Raw genomic sequence first — 14,656 nt, 5'->3', positions numbered from 1 at the left:
GGGCCAACACTCTAGAGTCCATGCACCTGGAGCCTGCGCTCTGCGACAAGAGAAGCCACAGCGATGAGAAGCCTGCACACTGCAACAAAGAGTAGGCTGTGTTCACTGCAACTAGAGAACGCCTGCATGCAATGAAGACCCAACAGAGCCAAAAAATAAACAAATCTTTTAAAAAGGATATATAACAATAACAATCATCTTAAAATTAAAATGTTCTAAAGTTCTAATAGTTTTAACAAATAAAATTCATTTTCTACAATATATCATAAAAATAAGATGTGACATCATGCCACTTATGAGAACATAAGTAGAAATTCACTGAAATTGTAATAATCCAGCTTTGGGAATTAATAATTAAATGTATAAGTTAGTGCTAAGGTTAGAATCATCTAAACAAATAAATTAGTCTATGATCTGAACATGTTTGTTCAGTCACTCAGTTGTGTCTGATTCTTTGGGACCCCATAGACTGTAGTTCACCAGGCTCCTCTGTCCACGCTATTATTCTGGCAAGGATACCGGATCAGGTTGTCATTTCCTCCTCCAGGGGATCTTCCCAACACAGGGATCAAACCCATGTCTCCTGTGGCTTCTGCATTGGCAGGAGGACTCTTTACCACTTAGCCACCTGGGAAGCCCTGTGATCTGAATAGAAAAGCTTAAAAGAAAGAAGCTTTTCTTTTTAAAAAGGAAAGGCAGCAAAATTTTCGAACTACTGGAAATGATTCCTGAAACCACTAAAATTAATTTCCTGTAGTTAATGTCTGTGTTTTTCATCCCACAGGTGTTAATCATTTTTGGTTGTAAGTTTGCAAAAAGCAAATCAGTAATAAAAGCATAACCACCCAAAACTGTATTAAGTTTTCTTAATCATATTTTATGGTAAATACAAAATATTACCCACTAAAAATCTGTTAAAGTTTGGAAGCAAATGAATTACTGCAACTTACTGAGTTTACTAAGGGCTTCCAGGCAGAAAAAAAAATCTCAGAGGCTATCTACCTTTATTTCCTTCCAAATACTACAGTAAAAAAGATCACAGAATTTACAAAACAAATGTAATACTTTTAGAAAATCACCTGAAGTTGCTAAAAGCTTTTTTAAAAAAATCAATTTTGTTTCTCCTTAAACTACAGCATTATTTTTCTTTCCTTTCTAATTCCATTTTTTGGTAAAAGAATTGTCTTATCTTGGCGGTGTGTAAAGAACATTTTCAGATATTCTTCCAAATGCCTTACTTGCATTTATTCATTTAATCCTCACAACAGCCCTATGAGGCAGGTACCTTTACCTATCTACAATTTGATCCCAGCAGTCTAGCTCAAAGCTTCTAACCATGATAACACACTAATGTTTTAGTTAGTGAGATCAAGCATATAAAATAGTGGACAGTGCTTCCTCCTGGAGATTCTACGCTTATTGGCTCCCACACACCACGCCTTTCAGGTTGCTCTTTAATGGCTAGTGTTCCTCCTCAATACTACTTTGGCCTCTTCACTTTGCTCCTGATAAACTGATGCATTTCTAAACATTAGCCATAATGTTTCAGGTGAGGCCTCTGAAATCCACCTCTCAAAAGAGGATTTTGCTGGGGAGTAACAAACTCTCAAAATCCAAACAGTTGGGAGATATAAAATTCAATAAAAATCAACATCAAAAACAATTTCTTTCAAACCTACACAGACTCTCTTGAGCTCTTCTTTCCCCCAATCTTTCTAGTTTTAAACTTCAGCAAGTGCCATTCCTGCTCTACCTCCCATGTTACTTGCATCCATTCCTTCCTTTTTATTCTCATTCACCATACCACAAATCATTTTATTTTTTATTTGGAGTATCAAAATAAGTTCCTGGCCTCATTTTGCCAATTCAACTCTATCATGACTAACCAAACAGATTTACGTGCTATCTGGATTATGTCAGTCCTTTATCAAAAGACTATAATAGTTCCCATTGATTATAAAATTACAAAAAATGCTTAATTCACCTTTCAAGATTATCTATGATTTTTGAGGTTTTTATTTCATGTTTACATATTTTTATACTCCAGTTGAAAATTATTTGCTATTTCTCAAATATGCTCTGTATTTTCTGGCTTCTGTGACTTTATTAATACCACATCATATGCATCTGTCAAAATCTTTTCCAACTTCAATTGTCTGTGTCAAAGTTCACCCTTCTCAGTTCATCCTCCTGATTCTCCCACAAACAGATGTGGTTTCTCACATCCCATCTCCAGAACCTTCCCAGTATTTTAATATGCTTATCTTTTGCACTTATCATAATCTTAACTTATTGTGGCTATTTAAATATGGGCTTTTTCCCTTCATATTCTCTACAGAATTGTAAATATCTTGATTGTAAGCACTGTATTCTTTTTTAAGATTTTTTTTTTATATGGACCATTTTTAAAGTCTTTATTGAATTTGCTACAATACTGCTTCTGTTTAATGTTCTGGTTTTTTGGCCAAGAGGCACATGGGATCTTACTTCCCCAACCAGGGATCGAACCAGCAACCCCTGAGTTGGAAGGCAAACTCTTAACCACTGGACTGCCAAGGAAGGCCCAGTATTATGTTTTAGTTAGGTTTGCATCCCTTTTCTCTCTCCCACCAAAGGGTAGCACACTTTGTTACCTCAAAACATACTTCTGGAATCAACAAAGGGTGTTTATTGAATGGAAATAAAAAGCCTTTATCCTCACTCTAACAAAGCAATGTGTTTTTATCCTACATGTCTTTCTTTTCATCCTAGATGCGCGCCCCCCCCCCCCCACCTGCAGCTCTCTCACAGACGTATACTTACCTGATACAGGTGCATTGTGTGTCCCACACCACTCTGAAACAGGGGCAGGTGGCATTTTCTCCCAATGTATTCAGTGTTATCGAAAGGATTCATTATAGTGTCTATCACAGGCTCTGGAGAACTCTAAATGAAACAGATCCTCCCACCCAATTAGCTCTGAACAGTGCTGTAACAAGGTAAGCAGTAACATCTCTCCCTTGGTGAAATAATAATATGAAAATAAAGACAACTGCTTGAGCCTATTATACAGAGTGAAGTAAGCCAGAAAGAAAAACACCAATACAGTATACTAACGCATATATATGGAATTTAGAAAGATGGTAACAATAACCCTGTGTACGAGACAGCAAAAGAGACACTGATGTATAGAAGAGTCTTATGGACTCTGTGGGAGAGGGAGAGGGTGGGAAGATTTGGGAGAATGGCATTGAAACATGTAAAATATCATGTATGAAATGAGTTGCCAGTCCAGGTTCAATGCATGATACTGGATGCTTGGGGCTGGTGCACTGGGACGACCCAGAGGGATGGAATGGGGAGGGAGGAGGGAGGAGGGTTCAGGATGGGGAACACATGTATACCTGTGGTGGATTCATTTTGATATTTGGCAAAACTAATACAGTTATGTAAAGTTTAAAAATAAAATAAAATTTAAAAAATAAAAAAAAAATAAAGGACATCAAAAAAAAAAAAAAAAAAAAAAAGAAAGAAAATAAAGACAACTGCTTGAAAATGAGCCCTTCCATAGTCGGGGGAATCCCACCCCTCTAAGTCATCACAGAGCACCAGGCTGAGCTCCCTGTGTTATGCAGTAACTTCCCACTAGCTATGAATTTTACATATGGTAATGCATATATTTCAATGCTACTCTCTCAGTTCGTCCCACCCTCTCCTTCCCTTGCTCTGTCCACAAGTCCGTTCTCTACACCTGTGTCTTTATTCCTGCTCTGCAAATAGTTTCATCAGTATCATTTTCCTAGATTCCATATATATGCATTAATATGCGATATTTAGCATCATTCCTTCCAAAGAAATCCCAGGGCTGATCTCCTTCAGAATGGACTGGTTGGATCTCCTTGCAGTCCAAGGGACTCTCAAGAGTCTTTCTCTTTCTGACTTACTTTACTCTGTATAACAGGCTTCAGGTTCATCCACCTCAGTTCAACTAACACAAATTCATCTCTTTTTATGGCTGAGCAATATTCCATTGTATATATATATATATGTACCACAACTTCTTTATCCATTCATCTGTCAATGGACATCTAGGTTGCCTTTATTTCCTGGCTATTGTATTCAGATCAGATCAGATCAGATCAGTCGATCAGTCGTGTCCGACTCTTTGCGACCCCATGAATTGCAGCACGCCAGGCCTCTCTGTCCATCAGCAACTCCCGGAGTTCACTCAGACTCACATCCATCGAATCAGTGATGCCATCCAGCCATCTCATCCTCTGTCGTCCCCTTCTCCTCCTGCCCCCAATCCCTCCCAGCATCAGAGTCCTTTCCAATGAGTCAACTCTTCGCATGAGGTGGCCAAAGTACTGGAGTTTCAGCTTTAGCATCATTCCTTCCAAAGAAATCCCAGGGCTGATCTCCTTCAGAATGGATTGGTTGGATCTCCTTGCAGTCCAAGGGACTCTCAAGAGTCTTCTCCAACACCACAGTTCAAAAGCATCAATTCTTCAGTGCTCAGCTTTCTTCACAGTCCAACTCTCACATCCATACATGACCACAGGAAAAACCATAGCCTTGACTAGATGGACCTTTGTTGGCAAAATAATGTCTCTGCTTTTGAATATGCTATCTAGGTTGGTCATAACTTTCCTTCCAAGGAGTAAACATCTTTTAATTTCATGGCTGCAGTCACCATCTGCAGTGATTTTGGAGCCCAGAAAAGTAAAGTCTGACACTGTTTCCACTGTTTCCCCATCTATTTCCCATGAAGTGATGGGACCGGATGTCATGATCTTCGTTTTCTGAATGTTGAGCTTTAAGCCAACCTTTTCACTCTCCTCTTTCACTTTCATCAAGAGGCTTTTTAGTTCCTCTTCACTTTCTGCCATAAGGGTGGTGTCATTTGCATATCTGAGGTTATTGATATTTCTCCTGGCAATCTTGACTCCAGCTTGTGTTTCTTCCAGTCCAGCGTTTCTCATGATGTACTCTGCATAGAAGTTAAATAAACAGGGTGGCAATACACAGCCTTGACGAACTCCTTTTCCTATTTGGAACCAGTCTGTTGTTCCATGTCCAGTTCTAACTGTTGCTTCCTGACCTGCATACAAATTTCTCAAGAGGCAGATCAGGTGGTCTGGTATTCCCATCTCTTTCAGGATTTTCCACAGTTTATTGTGATCCACACAGTCAAAGGCTTTGGCATAGTCAATAAAGCAGAAATAGATGCTTTTCTGGAACTCTCTTGCTTTTTCCATGATCCAGTGGATGTTGGCAATTTGATCTCTGGTTCCTCTGCCTTTTCTAAAACCAGCTTGAACATCAGGAAGTTCACGGTTCACATATTGCTGAAGCCTGGCTTGGAGAATTTTGAGCATTACTTTACTAGCGTGTGAGATGAGTGCAATTGTGCAGTAGTTTGAGCATTCCTTGGCATTGCCTTTCTTTGGGATTGGAATGAAAAATTGTATTGGCTATTGTATTAGGTTGGTGCAAAAGTAATTGTGGTATTATACTGTTGAATTTTGCTGCTTTATATTGGAATACATTCTTAAGTAAATGTGGTTATGTTATGCACCATTTTAATGTGCATTTCTTACTTTAAGTTTTTTTGCTAATTACTTATTACTTGCTTTATATTTATATTACACATAATATAAATTCAATGTATATGTATTTTAGACTAGGGAAATGATGTAACACAAAAAGCAAATTCAAGTGATTTGCTTATTCCATTCAAAATGGGTCATAAAGCAGCAGAGATAACTTGCAACATCAACACATTTGGCTGAGGAACTGCTAATGAACGTACAGTGCAGTGGTGTTTCAAGAAGTTTTGCAAAGGAGACGAGAGTCTTGAAGATGAGGAGCACAGTGGCTGGCATCAGAAGTTGACAACGACCAACTGAGAGCAATCACCAAAGCTTATCCTCTTACAACGACATGAGAAGTTGCTGAAGAACTCAATGTCAACCTCTCTACAGCCTGCACTTAAATCAAATTGGAAAGCTGAAAAAACTCAGTGTTGCCTCATGAGCTGACTGAAAAAAAAAAAAAAAAAAAAAAAGGCTGTTTTGAAGTGTTGGCTTCTCTTATTCTGTGCAACAATGAACCATTTCTCAATTGGATTGTGACATTCAATGAAAAGTAGATTTTATACGACAACCAGTGGTGACCAGTTCAGTGGCTGAACTGAGAAGTTCCAAAGCACTTCTCAAAGTCAAACCAGCGGCAGAAAAAGATCATGGTCAAAGTTTGGTGATCTCCTGTCAGAGTGGTCCATTATAGCTTTCTGAATCCTGGCAAAACCATATATCTGAGAAATATGCTCAGCAAATCAATGAGATATACAGAAAACTGCAATGCTTGCAGCCCGCACGGGTCAACAGAATGGGCTCAATTCTCCATGACAACGTTCAACCACACATCACACAATCAATACTTTGTTTGATTGAACTGGGCTAAGGAGTTTTGCCTCGTCCTCCATATTCACCTGACCGCTCGTCAACCGACTACTACTTCTTCAAGCCTCTCAAACACTTTTTGCAGGGAAAATGCTTCCACAACCAGCAGCATATAGAAAATGCTTTCCAAAAGTTCAGCGAATCCTAAAGCATAGATTTTTACACTACATGAAAACTATTTATCATTGGCAAAAATGTGTAGATTGTTCAGTTCAGTCGCTCAGTCGTGTCTGACTCTGTGACCCCATGAATCGCAGCACGCCAGGCCTCCCTGTCCATCACCAACTCCCAGAGTTCACTCAGACTCACGTCCATCAAGTCAGTGATGCCATCCAGCCACCTCATCCTCTGTCGTCCCCTTCTCCTCCTGCCCCCAATCCCTCCCAGCATCAGAGTCTTTTCCAATGAGTCAACTCTTCACATGAGGTGGCCAAAGTACTGGAGTTTCAGCTTCAGCATCAGTCCTTCCAAAGAACATCCAGGACTGATCTCCTTTAGGATAGACTGGTTGGATCTCCTTGCAGTCCAAGGGACTCTCAAGAGTCTTCTCCAACACCACAATTCAAAAGCATCAATTCTTCGGTGCTCAGCTTTCTTCACAGTCCAACTCTCACATCCATACATGACCACAGGAAAAACCATAGCCTTGACTAGACAAACCTTTGTTGGCAAAGTAATGTCTCTGCTTTTGAATATGCTATCTAGGTTGGTCATAACTTTTCTTCCAAGGAGTAAGCGTCTTTTAATTTCATGGCTGCAGTCACCATCTGCAATGATTTTGGAGCCCAAAAAGATAAAGTTTGACACTGTTTCCACTGTTTCCCCATCTATTTCCTGTGAAGTGTTGGGACCAGATGCCATGATCTTTGTTTTCTGAATGTTGAGCTTTAAGCCAACTTTTTTACTCTCCTCTTTCACTTTCATCAAGAGGCTTTTTAGTTCCTCTTCACTTTCTGCCATAAGGGTTAGATTGTAATGGTTCCTATTTTGACTAATAAAGATGTGTCTGAGCCCTATAATGATTTAAAATTAATAATATGAAACAGCAGTTACTTTTTCACCAACCTAATAAATAGTGCTGCAATGAACATTGGGATAAGTGTGACTTTGAATTATGGTTTGGAGATTTTTTTTTTAATAAGGAAAATTTATAATGGAAGCAAAAGCAGAAAAACACTAAAATGAACTTTCATGTACATCTGACTCAATTTTTAAAAGGACCAACTTACGTGTGTGTAAGGATGTTCAGTTATGTCTAACTCTTTGGGACCCCATGCATGGTAGACCACTAGGCTCCTCTGTCCGGGGGATTTTCCAGGCAAGAATACTGGAGTGGGCTACCATTTCCTTCTCCAGGGGCTCTTCCTGACCCAGGGATTGAACCCACATCTCCTGCAGCTCCTACACTGGAAGGTGGATTCTTTACCACTGAGCAATCTGGGAATTCTCATAGCCAATTATATTCATTTACACTCTCATCATTATTACTATTTTTAATAACAGCATTATTTGAGGTATAATTCACATATCATACAATTCACCATTTAAAGCATACAGTTCAAAAAACAGCATATAGCTCAAAGATTTTTAACATATTCAAGGTTAGCAGTCATCACAAAATTAATTTCAGAACATTTTTGTCACTTCAGAAGGAAATCCTGTCCTGATTAAAATCACTTTTCATTTATTCCCAGCCTTCAGTTCAGTTCAGTTCAGTCACTCAGTTGTGTCCGACTCTTTGCGACCCCATGAATCGCAGCACGCCAGGCCTCCCTGTCCATCACCAAATCCCGGAGTTTTCCCAACGCGTGTGCATCGAGTCAGTGATGCCACCCAGCCATGTCATCCTCTGTCATCTTCTTCTCCTCCTGCCCCCAATCCCTCCCAGCATCAGAGTCTTTTCCAATGAGTCAACTCTTCAAATGAGGTGGCCAAAGTACTGGAGTCTCAGCTTTAGCATCATTCCTTCCAAAGAAACCCCAGGGCTGATCTCCTTCAGAATGGACTGGTTGGATCTCCTTGCAGTTTAAGGGACTCTCAAGAGTCTTCTCCAATACCACAGTTCAGAAGCATCAATTCTTCGGTGCTCAGCTTTCTTCACAGTCCAACTCTCACATCCATACATGACCACTGGAAAAACCATAGCCTTGACTAGATGGACCTTTGTTGGCAAAGTAATGTCTCTGCTTTTCAATATGCTATCTAGGTTGGTCATAACTTTTCTTGAGTAACCACAAATCCACTGTTTTTATCAATTTGCCTATTCTGGACATTTCATACGGAGAAGGCTATGGCACCCCACTCCAGTACTCTTGCCTGGAAAATCCCACGGATGGAGGAGTCTGGTAGGCTGCGGTCCATGGGGTCGCTAAGAGTCGGACACAACTGAGCGACTTCACTTTCACTTTTCATCTTCATGCATTGGAGAAGGAAATGGCAACCCATTCCAGTGTTCTTGCCTGGAGAATCCCAGGGACGGGGTAACCTGGTGGGCTGCCATCTATGGGGTTGCACAGAGTTGGACACGACTGAAGCGACTTAGCAGCAGCAGCAATACTCCATTGTATGAATGGACCACTTTAATTCATCCATACATCAGTTGATGGACATTTGTTTTTACCTTTTGGCTATTATAAATATGCTGCTATAATTATGTACACACAGTTTTTGTGTGAACATATATCTTCACTTTTCCTGGGTATACAGTTAGGAGTAAAACTGACTGGTCAAGTGGCAACTTTATGTTCAATTATTTGAGGAACTGTAGATTGTTTTCCAAAGCGGCTGTGCCATTTTAAATTTTCATCAGCAATATATATAGATTCTAATTTTTCCACATTATCACCAATACTCACAGTTGTCCATATATTTTACTTCAGCTACTAGAAAACATGAGGTAGTACCTCACTGTGGTTCTAATGTGCATTTTCCTGATGATCAGTGATGTTAAGCATCTTTTCATGTACTTATTGATCATTTGTTATCTTTGGAGAAACATTTATTTAGATCCTCCAGTCATTTTAAAATTGGTCATTATCATTATTATTGACTTGTATGAGTTTATTAACTATTCTAGACACAGGTTCTTAATCACATATATGATTTGCAAACTTTTTTCCCCACGTGTGGGTGTTGTTCCCCCCCCCCCCACTCTTGTGGTATCTTTTGGTACAGAAAAAAAAAAATCTAAATTTTAAAGGTACCCAATTTATCTATTTTTCTTCTGTTTCTTATGCTTTCAGGGTCACATCTAAGAAACTGATGCCTACCTAACCCAAGGTCATAATGACTAATTTTTCTTCTGAAATGTAATAGTATTAGCTCTGAAACTTAGATCTTTATTCCATTTTCACTAAATTTTTACATGTGACCCAGTTGTCTTAGCACCATTTGTTCAAAGGAGATCAAGATATAAAAGATTTCTATCACTCCAGAAGGTTCTTCCATGCTCCCTTCTAGTTCATACTCCCACTTCATCCAGCAAATATTCATTCATTCACTCACTGCACCAAGCAGACATACCCATCCCAGAACTTTGCCACTGGCAATATAACCATCTCCTAAAAATTTCCTTAATAACTGTTAACCTGAGTAAACATTCCAATCCCAAAGAAAGGCAATACCAAAGAACATTCAAACTACTGCACAACTGCACTCATCTCACATGCTAGTAAAGTAATGCTCAAAATTCTCCAAGCCAGGCTGCAACAGTATGCAAACCATGAACTTCCAGATGTTCAAGCTGGATTTAGAAAAAGCAGAGGAACCAGAGATCAAATTGCCAACATCTGCTGGATCATCAAAAAAGCAAGAGAGTTCCAGGAAAACATCTACTTTTGCTTGATTGACCATGCCAAAGTCTTTGACTGCGTGGATCACAACAAACTGTGAAAAATTCTTCAAGAGATGGGAATACCAGACCACTTGACCTGCCTCCTGAGAAATCTGTATGCAGGTCAAGAAGCAACAGTTAGAACTGGACATGGAACAACAGACTGGTTCCAAATTGGGAAAGGAGTACGTCAAGACTGTATATTGTCACCATGCTTATTTAACTTCTGTGCAGAGTACATCACGAGAAATGCCAGGCTGGATGAAGCACAAGCTAGAATCAAGATTGCCGGGGAAAATATCAATAACCTCAGATACGCCACCCTTATGGCAGAAGCGAAGAAGAACTAAAGAGCCCCTGGATGAAAGTGAAAGAGAAAAGTGAAAAAGTTGGCTTAAAACTTAACATTCAGAAAACTAAGATCATGGAATCCAGTCCCATCACTTCATGGTAAAAGACGGGGAAACAATGGAAACAGTGACACTTTATTTTTGGGAGTTTCAAAATCACTGCAAATGATGACTACAGCCATGAAATTAAAAGACACTTGCTCCTTGGAAGAAAAGCTATGACCAACCTACATAGCATATTAAAAAACTGAAACATTACTTTGCCAATAAAGGTCCATCTAGTCAAGGCTATGATTTTTCCAGTAGTCATGTATGGATGTGAGAGTTGGACTATAAGGAAAGCTGAGTGCTGAAGAACTGATGCTTTTGAACTGTGGTGTTGGAGAAGACTCTTAAGAGTCCCTTGGACTGCAAGGAGATCAAACTAGTCAATCCTAAAGAAAATCAGTCCTGAATATTCATTGGAAAGACTGATGATGAAGCTGAAACTCCAATACTTTGGCCACCTGATGTGAAGAACCGACTCATTGGAAAACACCTGATGCTGGGAAAGATTGGAGGCGGGAGGAGAAGGAGAAGATTGGAGGCGGGAGGAGAAGGGGACGACAGAGGATGAGATGGTTGGATGGCATCACCAACTCGATGGACATGCGTTTGAGTAGGCTCCAAGAACTGGTGATGGACAGGGAAGCCTGGAGTTTTGCAGTCCATAGGGTCGCAAAGAATCAGACATGACTGAGTGACTGAACTGAACTCAGTAAACATAAGTAATAGTAATTCTGCTCCCTGGATCCACATATCCCATCCTCTTTAACAAACAAAACAAAACAAAACAAAACATTCTCATTAATTTGGCAAAGGGAAACACATCTTATCACTTTTTCCTGAATCTGAAAATGCTATTGCTTTGTACTTTATTCCCAGTCAGTGAAAATAAAGACAAAACAAAACATTGAATGGATTATATAAACAACAACTTTATTTTTCTGCTTCTCCTGAATTGGCAAGCCAACTTTTTAAAAATTTATTTTTAATTGAAGGATAATGGCTTTACAACATGACTTTTGTTTCTGCTATACATCAATATGAATTAGCCATAGGTATACACATGTCTCCTCCCTCTTGAACCTCCCTCCCTCCTCCTACCCCTCTAGGTTGTTACAGGAGGCCCAGTTTGAGCTCCCTAAGTCATACAGCAAATGTCCATTGGCTACCTATCTGTTTGGTACTGCATATGCTTTCATGCCCCTATCTCTATTCATCGTACCCTCTCCTTCCTCCTCACCCCCAACCCCACGCCCATAAGTCTGTTCTCTATGTCTGCATCTCTGCTGCTGACCTGCAAATAGGTTCATCAGTACCATCACAACTACTTTTTAATTGTATATACTATTTTGGAAATTTGTGTGAGGGTGGAGAGTACTGGATGCCTCTGAGTGCTCCTTTGTACTCTCTGCCATTCGTGGCTAATAGTATACTGGCCTTTAAAATTCCTTTTTTTTTTTTTTTTTGGTGAGAATTTGGTTTATTTTAACCCCCAATTTCTAGTTAAATGGTTTAGGCTCTGGATTTCTCATGCTTTGTGGAAATACATATTTTACATTCCCTGGACGGGGGGAGGGGGAGAGGTTCAGGATGGGGGCACATATGAACACCCATGGCTGATTCATGTCAATGTATGGCAAAACCCACCACAATACTGTAAAATAATTAGCCTCCAATTAAAATAAAGAAATTAATTTAAAAGAAAAATAAAATTCTTTTCTTTACTTCCTTATATGATGAGGTTTCTATGGTATCTCCCAGTTTTGTTATTGTGTGGTTTATTGATTTGAATTGTATTTTTATCTCGCATGGTTTAGTTAGGTGTTAACTGAGAGAAATACAAATCAACAGTCTAGTTGTCTGAATAGTAACGATTTGCAAAATGTCTTCTTGAAATACAAGCTATCCCTTCAAAAATATTAAGAAAGAAGTTACAACATCATTTGCATATGATTCATATGTACCTGAAAAACCCAGGACAATCAACTGAAAAATGACACAGTCATGCATATAGGTAGCCATAATATATAAAAAAAGAAACGCTAAAAATCAATCAGAAAGACAAATAACATAATAGAAAAATGAACCAAAAAAAAAAAAATTTAACAGGCATATCTCAGAAGAGAAAATCCAAATGGCTGAAAAACATTTGAAAAAATGTTCAACCTGTTTAGTAATAAGGGAAATGGAAATTAAAATCAAAAGTAATATTCATATACCAAATAAATTGGGGAAACAGTCAGATAATGTCAAGTGTTAATGAGATCTAAAACAACTGTTGCCTTTCATTCCCACCACCTCAACTTGCCTATCTGTAAGCTCCCTCCAGCAGTTCTGCCAGTTACACCACCATTCCTTACCAGCATACATCACAGTAGTGTGAGAACTATTGACTTATACCTCTGTGCTCATTCATTTTTCCATTGCACTCCACACCACTTGATATATGTTTATTTTCTATCTTCCTCTTCCATGATAAAAGGAGACTATTTTAGCTGCTAGCTCCTCAGCAACTAAAACTGCCTTGAATAAAGTAGGTGTTCAACAAGTACTAGCTGGATGAATAAATGAATTCAAAATGTTTATTATGGCTTATTACTATAATTACTAGGTCTCAGTCAGACCTTTCCTAGCCAGCACTAATTATTTGGCTCTGACATTTTGAATCTACTTCAATCAAATTATAATCGTAGAATGTAATTTAGATTTTCACCAATTCAACTGACTTTTCTCCCTAACTGCTACAATTATAACCATCAACTGAGGGAATTCCCTGGCAGTCCAGTTGGTTAGGACTCTGTGCTTTCACTGCTGCAGGTAAGGGTTCAGTCCTTGGTAGAGGAACTACGATCCTGCAAGCTCCACAGCATGGCCAAAATAAATTAACTAATTAAAAAATAAAATAAACTCCAACTGAAACAGTGAACTATCACAATTACTTGCAGCTTCTATTTTCCCTCTAAGGTCTGACTCAAACCAACTCTCCCATCCCCTACCAAACTAAAACTCGATGACATCATCAACCTTATTTAAATTTCCTAGATACTACTTTTAATTCTGAGTGTTCTAGCTATTTATTGATAAATATTTTCACATTTGTTAAGAACATGAAAATATAATCACTATCACAAGTTCAAGTCTCAGAGTTAAGTAAAGAATTAAAGAAAAATTAAGCTGCTAATTTTAAATTAATCTTCCAAAAGAACCATCAGGGCATATAGAATAATTTTTGGATAAAGTACATACAGTGTGAAAGCCTGAGGTTTAAGAACAAACACTAATAGGAAACATATGGAAAAGATCAGTAACGGGATGAAATCTTGGCCCAAATATGATTTGCCACGTTTTACAGACCAGTGTCTCAAATAACAGATAAGATTTTTATAATATTGCCAGAACATCTCCTGAAACACCATACACTTTTTAAAAGTCTGAAGTATAACCAAATAAATCTTGTGAGTTATTTGTAAAAACTTAATGGAAAATACTATTTTGAGGAAACAAAAACAAATTTCAATAATCACTTTATCTTATTAGTTTGTACAAGCTTGAAAGAATCTCCCAAAAGAATGAACTCAAAATTCACTGCCAAGAGATACAAGTTAACTCTCTGTTTAAAATATGAAAACATTAGTATAAAAATATAGCATTTAAGTAGTTAATTGCTACTCTTCAGGAGAGACTATTCAGTGAAATTTGTAAATTTCTTACATCTGTAAAATAAAGGCAAAAATGGTTGGTCAACAGAAGTTCCTAACTCCATCTTATTTAATATTATAAAATTATTTTTTCTACTAGTAAAAATAGACAAATTAGAGATATACCTTCTGAGTAAATTCCATAACAAAGAGAATAATTCTATTTCAAATATTTTATTAGAAGGTATGCTAGTGGATATATTTGGGAGGAAAGTGAGAAAGCTGATAGAAAAGAAGGTATAATTCTTTTTATGGAAAAGCAATATATCTAATCTGTGTCACAAATGA

At 38.3% G+C, this 14,656-nt stretch overlaps 1 protein-coding gene across 7 annotated transcripts in view; it reads right to left on the bottom strand.

Annotated features, from left to right (window-relative positions):
• CENPP (centromere protein P) overlaps window positions 1-14,656 on the bottom strand; it is a 237,068-nt gene that overhangs the window by 123,021 nt on the left and 99,391 nt on the right. The gene's annotated exons all lie outside the window — the stretch shown is intronic.

The sequence above is a fragment of the Bubalus kerabau genome, chromosome 4 (genome assembly GCF_029407905.1).
Source record: "Bubalus kerabau isolate K-KA32 ecotype Philippines breed swamp buffalo chromosome 4, PCC_UOA_SB_1v2, whole genome shotgun sequence".
Taxonomy (NCBI): Eukaryota; Metazoa; Chordata; class Mammalia; order Artiodactyla; family Bovidae; genus Bubalus; species Bubalus kerabau.
This window is presented reverse-complemented; position numbering and strand designations above follow the sequence as displayed.